A 15390-nucleotide genomic window follows, 5' to 3' on the forward strand; every position below is an offset into this window, starting at 1 on the left:
TCACAGACATTTTTTTACAACTTAAATTTTTATTGAGTTTTCACATGTATGTCGGCAAAAACAATACATCAAAGAAGATACAAGTTAAAGTAACAATAATAACACTAACAGACTGTCTGGAGATGCTACTATTCAGTCCACTGTTCCATTTAGCATTAGCATTTAGCATACGTCCTCTTTGAGTTGATCGTTCCATAACCACTGCTCCTGTTTTGGAGCGTTCACATTGAGCCAGTTGCTTGTGTCTTACTCTCTGCTAGTAACACTTTAGTCAAGTACAGATCTTCTTTCACTACAACCTTCTCAATATTCCCAAGAATCATCACTTGTGTTTGGAATTTCACATCCCAAGACATTTTTTACGACTGAGTTAACATTTTGCCCGTATATCCTCATTTTTATACACTTCCAGAAGATGCGTTCATGGTCTGCCTCCACGCTCCCACATAATCTCCAGCAGTCCTGCTGTGAAGCCAGATGCCTAGATTTATATCTTTGCTGTTATAAAATAGTGAGTCAGGTTTTTCCAGCAGAACTCCCTCAATATGAATGAATTTGTTGTTGTACGTTGTGTCTCACACATGTGGTGCCACTCCTCCTCTTGTATTTGGATTTTTAGCTCTGCTTCCCTTTTTGCTTTTTTATAAAGTGTTGATTCCTTCCTGCTGTCACCCAAAGCTCGATAGAAAGCAGAGATGTTTGTGTGAATCGCTGATAACACCAATCACCTTATTTATAGTTTCATTTGACCTCTTCTCTTTTGGGGAATAATCTCTCAGCTGCAAGTGTCTATAGAAGTCTTTGTTTTTGAGGCTGTTCTTTGTCTTTAGATCTTGGAAACGTAGAAGTTGTCCACCTTATGATACTGTACATGTTGAATGCTGGATCATACAACTCTGTCTTCAACTTTAACCAAGTAGATCAGAAACAGAAACAAGTAGCAAAAGCTGCCTTCATGATAGTACACCATGACTTTTTCATTCAACATACTATACATAACATAGTACATTATATCTTTTCTATTGCATACTATAATATGACTTTTTTTTAATTCATACTATACTACGACTTTTTTTTTTCATACATTTCTTATCACATACTATACTTTGACTTTTCTGCTGGACAAACTATACGATGACTTTTTTTATTGGACAAACGGTTTTGTTCTAACATCTGCTTCTATATCACTACACCGGTCCACGGCCATGATGGTTTCCAAGACTCAACCCAGAGAACAGGACCTTCACAAGCAATAACACCCTATAGGTAAAGTACATTACATTAACATTTAAAACGTTTTTTAAATTGTTCATTTTACGGCTTTTAACATTTTAATCAAAATTCTTCCTTCATTTTCTTTTTTTTTAACCTACAGTAGGACGCCTACTAGTTGTGGACTTTTATTAATTTTATTTTACTATAACTATTTTTTAATACTAGAGTAACAGGTATTGTTAAAATAGAAACTCATTTTGTTGCAGCCTGTTGCATATTAGTTAGTGGGTTTAGTTGTAACCTCCTACTTCTATCACTCCAGAACATCAGGAGGAGACACGGCCATGATGGTTTCTAAGACTACGACTAAAGAACAGCAACGTCGCAGGAAGACTCTACAGGTGAAGTTTATTACATTACTATTTTAAACGGTTTTAAAATTAGTCATTATGACAAACCATGATAATCCAAACTGGCTTAATGTTTCATTCATCTAAAGTCTTCAATTGTTTTCGATAGAGCAATAGATAGATAGTCATAACATGTAAGATTTTTTGTTTCACATTAGTAAATGTTGTTGGTTTAGTGTTAACCTCCTACTTCTATCACTCCAGAACATCAGGAGGAGACGCGGCCATGATGGTTTCTAAGACTTCACCTGAACAACAGCAACTTTGCAAAAGGTGCAGTGTATTAAATTAAATGATCATGTTAAAGTGGTTTAAAATGATGTTATGTTATTGTATGTACGTAGGACTTCACGTGAAGAGGAGGATCTTCACGCTGCAGGTAACGTATATTTTTTTTTTATAGTTTATTTATATCTGTCCCTCTGGTTGGAGGGACAGATATGTTTGTACTGGACCCCCACAGCTTTTCCACGTGCAGCAGCAAAGAGATAATGAAGGCCCTCCCCCCTCTGCAGACTCCACCCACTAAGCCTGACCCCACCCATTAACCACTCCTCTCTGCTGACTCCTCCCCCTCACTGACTACACCCACCACTGGCTCCTCCCCCCACGACTGACTCCTCCCCCCTCGCTCTAATACTCCAGCTGCTCTTAGTTATGGGAGACATAACCCCGTCCTTCTACCTCTCAGAAACCACGGGGAGGACACGGCCCCCCCCGCGCCTGCTACCACAGGACCCACTCTGATGATCCAGGCCCCCGACAATGGGTGGGATTCGAACCAATCTCCTGCGACTTCCAGCCACGGTTGAACCACCACACACCAACGAGAACCCTTCACACTTGGACCTTCTCTCTGAGCGCTTTTGTCATCGTCACTTTGGAATCCGGACTTTAAAAGTCACGACTGTCATAAGATTTGAACCCATGACTTCACAAAGTTCAACCACTCATTTAACTCTCTGAGCTATTTAACTGCAGGTTTCTAGTCTTTCATGTACATTTTCAATCTGTTTCTTTTGGTGTTGATCTTCAAAAGTCACGACTGTCATAAGATTTGAATCCATGACGTCACACTCACCATAGACTCTTCTAACAGTCTGAGCTATTTGTCCACATGTTCCTGGTCTTTCTTGGAGCTTTTCAGTCTCTACTTTGAGTGTTGGACTCTAAAATTCATAGACTACGATAAGATTTGAACCCACGTCTTTAGAACCTCCAAGAAGTCCTCTACCAGCCTGAGCTATCTGACCACACATGTTCTCACTCTTCCTGGAGCTTTTCTGTTTGTTTCTGTGGTTGATTAAATCTAAAAGTTCTCATGGGGGATTGAACACATGTCTCCAGAACATCAATGAACTAACCTAACACCTTAGGCCATCAGAGAAAAGCTGCTACTTTCAGATTATATCAGGGTTTTTTAGTCTTTTCTCTTGCTGTTGGACATTAAATTTAAAAGAAAACTGTCCAAGGATCAAACCAACAACCTCCCAGTCCTTAGAGGAAGACTTTAACCACTTGAGCCACTAAACCAGAGACAACATTGCACCTACTTTTACATCTTTTCAGGCTTTCGTGTTGGTATTAATATTTAAAATGGACTGAACCATCCAGGGCTTGAACCCAAACCTTCAGAACCTCTGAGGAAAGACTTAACATCATGAGCCACGAACCCAGAGACGTTGTGATGCTTTAAAGTTTAAAAGCATTTTAGTTTTTCCTCTGTCACTTAGAGAATAAAATGTAGAAAGCAGAGCTCTGGATTTGATCCACTGGTTTCAGACTGAGAGACAGAACCACAGCTGATCTCACTGAGCTACTCTTCAACCTGGATGTGCAGCTTTTTGTTGTTGTGTTCATTGTTCACTTCCCTCAGAAGCAACAACAGAAAGAAGTCAGTAGCCTAGAGTTGAACCTAGGACCTAAGAACAAGGAGGAGTTACTAGGACGTCTCACCTCACTGAGCTATTCACAAAGTTTAACAAAGGAAGTTTGTCCTTAGATTTCTAGATCACCAGCCTCAGAACCAGCTCATCCTTCTTTACTGGGTTTTCTCTTCTCACTAAATGAGTCATAAAGTCTCTTTGAGGATCAGTGTTAGTGGATGTGCACAGTTGTAGTTTCTGACACTGACCACTGGAGGGCAGTGATGGTGATAGTTTAAAAACACTTCCTGTCCTCTGGGTTCATTGAATCGTTCAGGATCAGGAGGAACTCTGATTTATTTGAGCTTCATCACTCCTCCTCCTCCTCCTGCTGCTGCAGGTAAAACCGTTTCTCTGGTTCCTCTCCTTTAGTCTGGTGTCAGTGTTTGTGTTGATCAACAGGCTGCGTTCACCTGCGCAGGTGAGTGTGTTTTCAGAGCAGTGAGCCTCCTCCTGCCTCCGACTCATCAATTCACTGGTTAAAGAGTCAAAACAGACTCTGCAGACTGACCTGCTGCTTCCTCTCAGTCTCAGTGTTCACCACTAAGTCACAGTTGATCAACTCACTGGAGAAACGTGAAAGAAACACGCGGACAGAGGCAACGTGTTGCTGCTCAGCTGTTTCCACGTCCTGATCAGTCCGCTGCGTTCAGGACAAATCGGACATTTGAGATTCTTTGGTCAAATCCAGCTGCATTTAGAAAAATAATTAACTGACAAAATAAATGTTGATTTAAAGACGTTTTTCTGTATTTTATCAACAGTTAAAGTATCTGATGCACAAAGCTGTTGAACTGTTCACTGTAGAAACAAACCTGCCAGTTCAGTCTGTTACTGATGATCTCAAATGATAGAAACATGGGTGATTTTTAAGATCAGAGGGAGCTTTGTTTAAATGTGCTGCAGAAATATAAATAAAACTGAAAACATATACGGTGTCGTCCAACAGAAACTTGACTTTCCATCACGTACGTTAACTTTTCAACAGGAACAAATGATGAAGGTCTGAGGTTGACTCCACATGGAACCTCCTCCTCTAGTTTGTTTGTGTGTGTTCACGTCATTTAGACTGAGTTCAGTCATTTTTCAGGTGTGAATCCAGGACGTGTCGTCCTTCTTTTTATTTTTCAGATGAGTTTCCAGGTGAAAACTGAAGATGAGTCGTGGTCTGACTTGGTCTCCTTCTCATCCTGAACCTTTCCTCAGAGCTAGTCAAGGTAAAACCTTCTGACTTCAGGTCAGCACAGTCACCTCAGAAACAGCAGAGAAACTAAGACTCACAGTTATTTTGTTAGAACAGAATATTCTTTATTGTCATTGCAGATCTCAGGTTGTTCAGTGTTATCTGAAGTCAAAAATATGATAAAATATGAATATGGAATATAATTTGCAATATTTTTATTAAATGATCAAATGTTCTTCCACAGTGACTCCTCACAGGAAACTGTATTAAAATGTGATTTGTTGTTTTTTATGGCAAAATAAAATCTTTTTATCAAACTAAAGAGTGATTATTTTTGTTCCTAATATTTTGTCCCTGTTGTTAAACTGGTGGTTTTGTGGTGAAACATCAGTGTGAGGCTTTAAAAGGACGTTTGTGTGTCGTCCACCGTGTCTCTCAGGTGTGGTGGTGAAGTTTTGGAGGTTGTGTGTTCAGCTCCAGGTCAGACAGTGACTTGAAGGAAGTCCTCCTCACCCAGAGGAAGGACGGCCCTCACCACCTGAGTGGTTTCAGAGAAAGAGTCGTTCATCTGACTCGTCCCAGTCATTTGAGTCAGGAGTTGATGGTTCGGATGTGAAAATCTCAGGAAAATGTAAAGGACGGGACTTGAACCCTGACCTCCTGATATCAAACCCTTAACTTTACCTCTACACTAAAAACCCAGAGCCTGCTGGCTTCTGCCTGGAGCTGGGTAGTTGTCGTTTTTCAGCTTTTGGCCACTTCAACCAGAAATAGAAGTTAAAAATTTTATATATTAAGTTGAGAAGTAGCTCGGTGCGTTAAAAAGCAGCCTCCAAATCTGGAGGTTGCAGGTTCGAGACCAGGTTTTATAAATAAGCTTGTATGCTTGTCATTGTAAAATAAAACAAGTCTCTGTGGGACTTGAACCCACAACCCTTCTTCTTTCTCCTGAGCCACTTTCTCACACTTGCACATCATTTTTTGGTATATTTGTCATCTAATTTTGGGGAAATTTTTCAAAAGTTGGCTCCGCCTCCCACAGACTCCGCCCCTCTGAGGAGCCGTTCAGCTCTTGATTCAACTCCCGACTCACTGAGCCGTTCAGTCAGTGACTCCCTCAACCTGAAGACTCTCAACCTCAGACTCTTCTCTGGACTCTGGAGAAGCTTTGAGTGTTGGACCAGTGAAGCAGCTGAAGACTGAAGACACAGTCTCTCAGTGTTTTTACAGCCACTAACCCTCCACCTCCAAATGTCTGAACCTTCTAACAGCCACAGCTCTTTGAGCTCATCTGGAGATCTTTAGTTTAACTTTGAGTTAAATTCACATGAACAGAAGAAGCAGCTTTTTCTGACTTTTATTTATTAAATATGTGAATTTAATTATTTTTAATATCTGAGATTTAAACTCGTTCAACGTCACAGACGAGATATCAACAGTTTATCTGTCCAGGTTCTTGTCGTGGTGTCGTCCTGAGTTGCTCTGGTTGTGGTGATCCATCAGCATGTTCTCCACCTGCAGTAAACACACATCACGTCACTGTTCTTGACTTCACATCATTTACAACAGTTGATTAAATAAAAACGCACATCTCTGTTGTTCCAGGCCTGAATTATAAAACATTGCGTGTCCACCTTTGGTTTCTATGATGAACTGAGTGTCTTTAGGCTGCAGACTGCTGGTCAGACACAAACAACACAACAAAAAGATTATTTTTTCATGCATTTAGTGTGAACATGAATGTATCCTGGTCTGGATCCCTGCAGGATTTACCTTTAGGTGTAAAGCTACATAATATTTTAACTTAACCAAAACAACGCAAGCTCCTCCTCTATTAGCTTTAAAGCTAACAGCTAAACACGAACATGAAGTCAACTTTAACACGAAATATGACTGTACCTGGACATAACTCTCGATATCTACATATCATTTATTTCCTCTTCATGGAGTCGCGAGTTATTTCATCTTAGGACAAACAACGTTAACTTGAGACCGAAGTTACGTTGCTAGCTTAACATTAATCAGGTTAATTATCCAACACCTGTTCATAACTTCCGGTTTCTGCTTCTTCGACATTAAAATGACCTGTGATGGAGATTCGTCTCCATCTGATGGTGAAATGATGAACTACATGATGTCGCTTTAATAACAACAGAGAAACCATCACGATCACTGCCCTCCAGTGGTCACTGTCAGTAACGACAACTGTCTGAGGTATGTTTACTGCCCTCCGGTGGTCACAGCAGGGAACTACAGCTAGCACGCAATAGATACACTGTAATAAATTGAAAACTAGGACATGCGCAGTAAATCTTAATAATAATAATAACAATCTCACATTTCTTCTTTTTAACTGCATCTACTGCATAAATCCATGAAACCAGATGAAACTAATCAGCAGGTTAAACTCCAAGCGCCTTAAAGACATAAAGGCTCGGATGACCTGTAATTTTCTATCTTTAAACTCAGACAAAACAGAAGTTATTGCATTTGGCTCTAAACATGTCAGAGATTCATTATCTAATCACCTGGTTTTTTTGGATGGCGTTACCTTGGCCTCCAGTACTACTGTGAAAAACCTTGGTGTTATATTTGACCAGGATATGTCCTTTAATTCTCACATAAAGCAGGTGACCAGGACTGCTTTCGTTAACCTTCGTAATATCATCAACATTAGGAACATCCTTTCTCAGAGTGATGGGGAAAAACTAGTTCATGCATTTGTGTCTTCCAGGCTGGATTATTGTAACTCGTTACTGTCTGGCTCCAAATACTCTTTAAAAAGCCTCCAATTGATTCAAAACGCTGCAGCAAGAGCACTGACAGGAATTAGCAAGAGAGATCATATTACTCCAGCATTAGCTTCTCTTCATTGGCTCCCTTTAAAATCTAGAATTGAATTTAAAATCCTCCTCCTTACATACAAGGCCCTGAAAGGCCTAGCTCCATCATATCTGAAAGACCTCATAGAACCATACTGTCCCAACAGATCACTACGATCTCTAAGTGCAGGTCTACTTGTGGTTCCTAGAGGTTCTAAAAGTAGAATGGGAGGTAGAACCTTCAGCAATCAGGCTCCTCTCCTGTGGAACCAGCTCCCAGTTTGGGTTCAGGAGGCAGACACAGTCTCTACGTTTAAGGTCAGGACTAAGACTTTCCTTTTTGACAAAGCTTATAGTTAGAGCTGGACTTAACCATCCCTTAGTTATGCTGCTATAGGCCTAGGCTGCATGGGGACAATGCACTGAGGTTACACTGAGGATTTATTCACATCTTTTACTTTAGTAAAAGCACCACACTGTAGTAAAATACTCCAGTCCTGCATAGACAAATGCAGTTAAAGTATCAAAAGGGAAGTATTTCCTGTGACATATTATTATAGTTATCAGTATTAGTGTTGTAATTTGTGTAATTATTATTAAACTGATATATTTAAACTGAAACCTGAACACACTGATATAGAAGTTTATGACAAGAATCAACAACAGACATGTTGACGGATAAAAATCTTCTCCTGTCTAACCTGTTCTACCTCTGTCACAGGTAAAACCTCACCTCATTCCTGAAGTATAGCTCACCTGTTCAGTGTTCAGGTTGGAGTGGAGTCTTCTTCATCTCTCTGGTTAAATAAACTGTAAGTTTGATTTGTTTAAAGCTTTAACTTTGTCTTCAGTAACTTTAATGTTTGTTTCTGCTCTGTAATGTTTGTAGAAGATGTTCACTTCTTATTTCATTATTAAGTTTGTGTCACTCTGTTTGAAGATCAGTCTACATTATTATTAGATAAATGATTCACTGGAATCAAACAGTATGATGATCAGATTTAATTAAACTATTACATTTTCATTAATCTTGGTACAGAAGTTACTTTCACTTTCACCTCCGTTGTGTCGCAGATCCTTTTCTCTGTGTAAACTCCGCCTGGAGATAAAGTCAATAATTTATCGTTTTTAACTTATCATCTTCACTTTTCTATTGGAGCTAATCAATTCCAACAGAAAAACTTCAGAAATAGTTCACGTTCACTGATAAGAAGTTGAAAATATTAAGACGAAGGAGGCAACTATAAATCTATCCGCCATTTTGTGTCTATGAGTGTGCGTGTGCACTGCATAGACAGTTGTGCCCCCGGAGCGCGCATTGACTCCGCTTCAGGTTCAGATGATTTATTTTTCATTAAATGTTTTCATCAGTAACATTTCTGATGAAAAACCTTCTTCTACCAGAATTATTAGACATTTTCTAAATAAAACGTGATAGTGCGACAGAGACTCTGCATTATATTATTCATTTACAGTAACGTCTCTTCATCGTTGATTCATTGGAATCAAATAATACGATGATCAGCTGATCTGTTTTGGTTTCTTACCAAATAAACTGCGTTTTGTTTTTATTTCCAAGAATAAAACCAAATGTTTGCTGGTGTTTCAAATTAAAACATACTAATAATGATTTAATAATAATAATAATAATATAATAATAATAATAATAATAATAATAATAATAATAATAATAATAATAAAACTACAATAGTCCATTTTTTCCCTCAGAGGAAGGCGTTGTAGTGTCTTATGTCCTGACAGACAAACGTCCTCCTCAACCTTCTTCTTAGTGCTGCCTCCTCAGTTCACCACAGAGTAGAAGTGGACACTGGCCACGATAATCTGTTAGACCATGTCCAGCAGCATAGACCACCTGCGTCTATGTTAGCCAACCAGCTGTAGTCCTGTACCTGTAGTCCTAGGTACTTCTAGGTCTGAACCACCTCTACACATTCCTTGATAGTTAAGCTGTTTGGGGGATTCATTTAAATATCTCTAATAATTTGGATTTTTTTCTTAGCTTCAAAAGTCCCGAGTCGGACCTCCTGTTTTTTCCTCCCTCATACGTCATCGCGTACATAAAGTTACAGTTTGTTGATGACCAGAAGAATGAACCGGTCAAACCCCCGCTCTTTCTAAAGGCTGCTGATATTAGAATAAATCACTGTGTCCTGCACAGAGCCCGATATCTGCCGCCAAATCCCGACTTTTCTCGGATGCAGAGCGCTGCCATGATCATTAAAGTGTGGGAGATCACTATACAAGCTGGATATAAACACAGTCGCCGTTCACCTATGCGCTTCCATTAACGATCGTGTATCAACACATTTGATTTGTTTGATTGAAACAAAGGAACAGAGATCGGTCTTTATGGGAGTACAACAAAAGGTTTTGAGCTGAAGCTTTAATGATACAGTCTGTCAGGCCTTTGATCAGAATTTAACAGGCAGAACAACATCAGAGCGAAAAACCTTTGCGGCTCCTGTGTCTGAGAACCAAGTTGGATGACAACAGACAGCTTTAGTTTGTAACGCGCCCCATTTATTTGCCAGTAACGGAAACGGTGTTACAATGATGGAAACAGTAATTAATTTTTTAAAGTAATTTTAACACCGTTATTCCCATCACTGGTTCCAGTTTACTGTCTTATGGCTCAGCTCTTTGGACTTAACTTTATCAACGTCTGTTATGTTACTGTTTGTTTCTGCTCTGTGGTGTTTGTAGCAGATTTTATTTCATGACAAAAGTAGGATCATTCTAATGTTTGAAGGTCAATCTACTTTATTATTAGATGATTTATTGACTGGAATCAAATAACATGATGATCAGTTGATTTTTCTTTTCTTTCTTCACAAATCAAACATCCCTGTGTTTCATAAAACCATCGTTTCCACCATTAGAGTCAGACACAGTAGTGTGCTGCTGTTTACTCAAAAAACTTTAAATAACAAAGATGAGGTGTCAGAGTCTGTGTTTGTGTAATTGCTCTTCACTTCTACAGCTTCATGTCTCCATCTTGTGGACTGATAGTAGAACAACAACAGCTGACTGGAGCTTTTTTTTTAGCAGCTGATGTTTTTACAGCTGAGATGATTTCAAGGATTTGACGCTCAGGTGAATGATTTGTGTTTCCTCTGCAGTCGAAAGTGTGTGCGAGCTGATGTGAATCCAGCAGCATGGATCAGTGTGAGGACAGAGAGGAGGGAGTCCCTCCCTCTAAAACCACTCTGAGTGGAGAACATGAGAACCAGACCAAAGATCAGAGGTGAGATGAACATTTATAACTAGTCTATGACTCTTCATGTCAGAGCTCAACTTCAGCTCCTTCATTATTATTGTTATTACAGATCACAGACCTGTAATCGTTAATAAGCTGTCAACATGGTCTGGGTTTTAAATGGGATTGTTTGTGACTGTGTTGTGTGGAATACTTTATTTTCTGTTCATGTTGTATGTTTTTAAAGCGCTGATGTGAAGTATTCACAATGTTCCTGTATACAGCGACAAAAAGAACATTTGATTTGATTTGATTTATGCATTTTCATTTAATTATTTACAGGAATGAACCACAACCCAGCTGTGTGTCCTTCAGGAGTGACTGCTCAAATGATCAAAAACATTCATCTAAGGAGAGGTAAGATAACGTTACTCTAAGCACTTGAACATGTTAAAACTTAAGACTCCCCTGGATGCCATTAATGCATCATTTAGCTGAATATCTGAGCTTCACTGAGTTCATCATAACTATTTTATTTTCAGGATCCATCAGAGACCAGACTCACCTGAACCCAGCTGTGTGTCCTTCAAGAGTGACTGGTCAAAAGACTTAGTTGTAACTTTTAATGAACAAGTTTCCACTGATGATCAGAGGTAAAACATTACTGAGAGTATAGTGTTGTTGGTTCATCTTTGACTGTAATTTATTGATTATGGATTTGATTATTTGACATGTTTATATTAAAGAAATTAAATCTAATATATGAACATATGAAATGATGATGATTCAGATAGAGTTTGGTTCATTTGAACTTTATTATCAAACAAGAATGTCTGTGTTAGAGGAAGATATCAGATTATGATCAAAGTTTCTCCTGGAGCTCCTCCACTGAGAGTCTCCATCAACTCTCAAATCACAGCTCGTTTCTCATATTATATATTACGTTTATTCTGACATCAGAAAACTTTCTGTGTTGTATTGAAGAACAAAGCAGCAGTTCAGACCAGAGACGCCTGAATCTGAACCTGGTCCCAGCTGTGTGTCCTTCAAGAGCGACAAGTCGATGGGTCGATACGTTGATTTTAAACAAGAACATCCTTCTGATGCAAAGAGGTAAAATGTTAATACAGCAACTTTCTCCTTGCTTCCTGTTTATGTTCGAGCTGTGCTCTCAGTTTGTGAAGTTTTGCTCTCATGCATTTTACAGCTAAAGTCTTATATAGGCCTCCATGTAAACAAACCCAGGATTATTTTAATTAGCTCTGTGTCGTTTATTAGGACATCTCATTTATCCATGAAGTAATTTATCTAATAAATGTTTCCAGATTTAAATTATACTATAGCACACTTCCAGTAGGATGGAAATTTACATGCACTCAGCTTTGAAAACCACAGAACATTATGTCATAACGTTAGAAGCATCTTGACTAATTGGCATCATTTGGGTGGATTGGAGGTGCACATGTGTAAATAAATAAAAGAATCCTCCTGTGACTCCACGTGGCATCCACAGAATCATTTTCTGGAAGCAAACAAACAACGGATGACTCTTGTGTAGAACAAGTACTTAGATAATTATTGAGATAATTATTGCTCACATAATCAATCAAAGAGAGTCTGGGAATGTTTCTGTTTCAGTTCAAAACCACTGACAATGGCCTGGGCATCACTCACTGTGGACTGATGAATAAAACATTTATCAGTGTTTTATGATATTTTAAGTATATTGTCAAGGACATGTGTCATGTGTTTGTCAGGAGGAAGCTGGAAAATCAAACCCCACCTGAACCCAAAGCCAGCAGGGCGTCTAAGAAGAGAGGATGGACTGAGAAGGAAGATAAGATATCAAGGAAAAGGAGTCACTCTGTGGATCGGATGTAAGGATTTAAAACTGACACTAAAACAAAATAGTTCCTTACTATATATATATATATATATATATATACATATATATATATATATGAATACAGTGGGTAAAATAAGTATTGAACACATCACATTTTTTCATTGTAAACATATCTAAAGGTGCTATTGACAACAAAATGTCACTGACTGTTTGCTGAGCACTAAATATTTTCAAGAACACTCTGATGCAAACAGTCAGTCAAACACATTCCTGCTGTGAGCTGCAGAGTACAACCAGTCTAACTTAACCAGACACTGAGGTGCCTCCTCCAGGTCACTTCAGCACAGAGGGAAATCTGAATGAATGTGCTTGGGAATGCTGCAGGCTGTACTGTTGATTCTCAGTGGGATCGTAAGGACTAGTAAATATTTACCACAACAGGAAGCCAAATGATTCACTGTTCACTTTAAATATGGCCTCATGGGCCTTTACCAATCTGAACAGACACAATTAAAGCTAATTATCCATGATTTATTCACAGAGTGAAGCAGCAGAGTTTAAATGTTCTCAGTGATCAGTCTGTTCATCAGCATCAAACACAGCTGGACTCCATATTTAAGGTCTGTACATGGACAACAACTACTTTCCATCATCTCCATGCTGCTCTTTGTAGACCAGGGGACTGTCAGTCTGTCCAACATGGATCTGATGTTTGTCTCCATGGTTTCAGTCTGGTTGTCATTCACATAGTTTTCTGTTCCAGCTGCTGGAGGACAATATTGTCACTTTTGTGAAGAAGGAGCTGAAGAAGATTCAGAGGGATCTGAGTCCAGATTACCCAGAATGCTTAGAGAGTCAGAGGGAGGATGAGGAGGTGTTGGAGGGTGAGGATGAAGAGCAGAGGAGGAGCAGCAGAGAGGCATTTGTGAAGATCACACTGAACTTCCTGAGGAGAATGAAGCAGGAGGAGCTTGCTGATCGTCTGGAGAGAAGTAAGAGGATTTCTATGAACATTGAACCTGATGAATTAATTAAACATTTACTAATGTCTCAAGATTTGGAGCAAAGTATACAATGTAATCACTCATTCTATCAGGGAATTAAATGTTGGAAATGTATTCACTGATCTTACTTGTTCTTTAAGGATATTCAGGACATGAAGCTGCAGTTTGTCGACGTGAACTTAAATCTAGTCTGAAGGAGAAGTTCCAGTGTGTGTTTGAGGGGATTGCTAAAGCAGGAAAGTCAACTCTTCTGAATGAGATCTACACAGAGCTCTACATCACAGAGGGAGAGACTGCAGAGGTCAATGATGAACATGAGGTCAGACAGATTGAAACAGCATCCAGGAAACTAGACAGACCAGAAACAACCATCAGACCACAAGACATCTTTAAAGCCTCACCTGGAAGACATGGACCAATCAGAAGAGTGATGACAAAGGGAGTGGCTGGCATTGGGAAAACAGTCTTAACACAGAAGTTCACTCTGGACTGGGCTGAAGACAAAGCCAACCAGGACATCCACTTCACATTTCCATTGACTTTCAGAGAGCTGAATGTGTTGAAAGAGAGAAAGTTCAGCTTGGTGGAACTTATTCATCACTTCTTCACTGAAACCAAAGAAGCAGGAATCTGCAGGTTTGAAGAGTTCCAGGTTGTGTTCATCTTTGACGGTCTGGATGAGTGTCGACTTCCTCTGGACTTCCACAAGACTGAGATCCTAACTGATGTTACAGAGTCCACCTCAGTGGATGTGCTGCTGACAAACCTCATCAGGGGGAAACTGTTTCCCTCTGCTCACCTCTGGATAACCACACGACCTGCAGCAGCCAATCAGATCCCTCCTGAGTGTGTTGACATGGTGACAGAGGTCAGAGGGTTCACTGACCCCCAGAAGGAGGAGTACTTCAGGAAGAGGTTCAGAGATGAGGAGCAGGCCGGCAGCATCATCTCCCACATCAAGACATCACGAAGCCTCCACATCATGTGTCACATCCCAGTCTTCTGCTGGATCTCTGCTACAGTTCTGGAAGATGTGTGGAAAACCAGAGAGAGAGGAGAGTTGCCCAAGACCCTGACTGAGATGTACATCCACTTCCTGGTGGTTCAGACCAAAGTGAAGAAGGTCAAGTATGATGGAGGATCTGAGACAGATCCACTCTGGAGTCCAGAGACCAGGGAGATGATTGAGTCTCTGGGAAAACTGGCTTTTTGTCAGCTGCTGAAAGGAAACCTGATCTTCTATGAATCAGACCTGACAGAGTGTGGCATTGATATCAGAGCAGCCTCAGTGTACTCAGGAGTGTTGACACAGATCTTTATAGAGGAGAGAGGACTGTACCAGGACAAGGTGTTCTGCTTCGTCCATCTGAGTGTTCAGGAGTTTCTAGCTGCAGTCTACATGATCCACTGTTACACCAACAGGAAGACAGAGGTGCTGGAGGACTTCCTGGGACAAAACTACAATGACTCAACTCTGGATGTCTTCCTGAACAGAGTCTTGGAGAAATCCCTGCAGAGTAAAAATGGTCACCTGGACCTGATGGTTCGCTTCCTTCATGGCGTCTGTCTGCAGTCCAACCAGAGACTGTTAAGAGGTCTGCTGGGTCAGACAGAGATCAGTCCAGAAATCATCCAGAGAGCCATCAACAACCTGAAGGAGATGAACAAGTCCAACATTTCTCCTGACAGAAACATCAACATCTTCCACTGTCTGATGGAGATGAACGACCTCTCAGTTCATCAGGAGATCCAAGAGTTCCTGAAGTCA

General features: G+C 40.0%; 1 protein-coding gene and 3 long non-coding RNA genes across 5 annotated transcripts in view; 2 read left to right on the forward strand and 2 right to left on the reverse strand.

The window, feature by feature from the left end:
• Window positions 1-2959, forward strand: part of LOC125000987 (NLR family CARD domain-containing protein 3-like) — a 59198-nt gene extending 56239 nt beyond the window's left edge. The window contains exons 2-6 of the transcript XR_007111425.1: window positions 1221-1266; window positions 1538-1616; window positions 1830-1898; window positions 1970-2004; window positions 2317-2959. The gene's annotated coding sequence lies outside the window, so the exon portion shown is untranslated. The remainder of the gene's footprint in view (window positions 1-1220; window positions 1267-1537; window positions 1617-1829; window positions 1899-1969; window positions 2005-2316) is intronic.
• The window catches only part of LOC125001096, a 24780-nt gene continuing 9408 nt past the window's right edge, over window positions 19-15390 (reverse strand). Inside the window, exon 2 of the long non-coding RNA XR_007111508.1 lies at window positions 19-750. This is a non-coding gene — a long non-coding RNA (uncharacterized LOC125001096). The remainder of the gene's footprint in view (window positions 751-15390) is intronic.
• Window positions 6075-6782, reverse strand: LOC125001057. Of its 2 annotated transcripts, none has more exons than XR_007111463.1 (3): window positions 6633-6782; window positions 6323-6408; window positions 6075-6248 (listed from the first exon to the last, which is right to left on the reverse strand). It is a non-coding gene; the product is annotated as an uncharacterized LOC125001057 (long non-coding RNA). The 2 variants fall into 2 exon arrangements; XR_007111464.1 differs by having other exon boundaries at window positions 6323-6411; window positions 6633-6756.
• LOC125001056 overlaps window positions 8324-15390 on the forward strand; it is a 28007-nt gene continuing 20940 nt past the window's right edge. The window contains exon 1 of the long non-coding RNA XR_007111462.1: window positions 8324-8367. This is a non-coding gene — a long non-coding RNA (uncharacterized LOC125001056). The remainder of the gene's footprint in view (window positions 8368-15390) is intronic.

Source organism: Mugil cephalus, chromosome 23 (assembly GCF_022458985.1).
Source record: "Mugil cephalus isolate CIBA_MC_2020 chromosome 23, CIBA_Mcephalus_1.1, whole genome shotgun sequence".
NCBI classification, from domain to species: domain Eukaryota; kingdom Metazoa; phylum Chordata; class Actinopteri; order Mugiliformes; family Mugilidae; genus Mugil; species Mugil cephalus.